The following is a 1,721-nucleotide window of genomic DNA, read 5'->3' as shown; positions in this document are numbered from 1 at the left end:
TAAGCCTTTGGTTCTGGTGTAGAACACAGACCATGCATCTTCACTGGATTTTATTGCCTCTGAAATGTTAGCTACCGTCGGCACACCAGATCCATCAATTCTGCATCCACTAATTCAACTATCCATGGCTTGAAAATATCCCCCCTCCCCCCAAAAAATTCCAAAAAGCAAAATTGACTTTGTCATTTTATGTAAGGGACATTTTATTATACCACTGTATATAATTGGATTTGAGCATTCGCAGATTTGGATATCCAAGTGGGGGCCTGGAACCAAACACTAGGGGATAACACTGTACAGTACAATGTTCTTTAAAAAACATCCTGATAAAGATAAAGATAATAAAAGTTACTATTCATGATTTATAGTCTGACGAGATATTTCCTTCATTTCTTAGGTCATACAGATAACAAATAATCTGATATATGGGGGGGGGGGAATAAAAATCAGTCATTCTAACAATAATAACATATGTACCAGGTTAGATTTTGTCAAAAAGCTTGTCATTCTTTGTTTTTAATAGGATGCAAGTTTTTCAACACATCCTTTTTGATAACAATGTCCAAGATACACTTCTGTGAATGGCTAATAAATTCCTCCCTGCCCCTCAAATATAACTCTGATAATGTATATTTATTGTAATTCTAAAGACTACAGATGACAACTGGTTTGCCTAATGGCATCTCTATTCCCCAGTATACATTTTTAGTGTAAAATCGAATATGGAGTGCATCTTAGACATTTTTTAAAAACTCACCTGAATTAACTGGGGGCTCAGGTATTTGCTGTATAGACAGAGCACCATCAATAAAATAAACTGTTGTATGTACATATGACTTGTGCTTCTCCAGCAATCCTCTTGAAAAGGAGCTCCCTGGAATTTTCCAGAGAGAAGTATCACCTCCCATCCCCTACTGGAGAAATAGATGTACAACTTCTTGGCACTAGCAAAAGTAGTAGTAAAATGTTGTAACAAAAACATTTCACAAGTCACAAGTCACTGTTATTATACCAATTTTGTTTCTGGATCAGATCATCTCTGGAGGACTTTCTGAATGACTCCCATGTTGCAAACCATTCTGGGGCATCATCTAGAATGTATACAACTGCTGCAGGACATTCGGCAAAGCCATTATGCCTCACTGTTGTCCCTTTAAAAAGAGACTATGCAGCAGCACAGTGCCCGCTAGTACGACGCTGATCCTTCAGAAAAGGTTGCTGATACTGAGCTTCTCTTATGAGACAGGTCAGATAAGAATTCTCCTTGCCTGATTAACAATGTTGACAGGTAGCAACTACTTGCTCCTGATACTGCATACAATTTAGGAAATTGAAGAAATATACCAGATACTGTATTATTGTTGTTGCCAATCATATTTTGTTTCTAATCAAAACCAGAAGCAGTTTCATGTTCTGCTCTTCGACCTGAACAGTATGGTTTCCCAGGCTGTCTGTGCTTAACAATAACATGCAAAATACCAAGCGTGGCTGCCTCATATTCTTCCTATGTGGAGTTTATTGTGGAAGTACCACAGAATTTCCCATAGTAGTTGCCAAATCTAGGCCAGTGCTCAAAGAAAGGTAGCCCAAAGCTCTTGATCTACTGGCCATTGCTATATGAGCAATACAATATATGATCCAATACAGGGAGAGGCGGGATATAAATATAGTATTATTATTATTATTATTATTATTATTATTATTATTATTATTATTATTAT

Source organism: Sceloporus undulatus, chromosome 1, assembly GCF_019175285.1.
Source record: "Sceloporus undulatus isolate JIND9_A2432 ecotype Alabama chromosome 1, SceUnd_v1.1, whole genome shotgun sequence".
NCBI classification, from domain to species: Eukaryota; Metazoa; Chordata; class Lepidosauria; order Squamata; family Phrynosomatidae; genus Sceloporus; species Sceloporus undulatus.
This window is presented reverse-complemented; position numbering follows the sequence as displayed.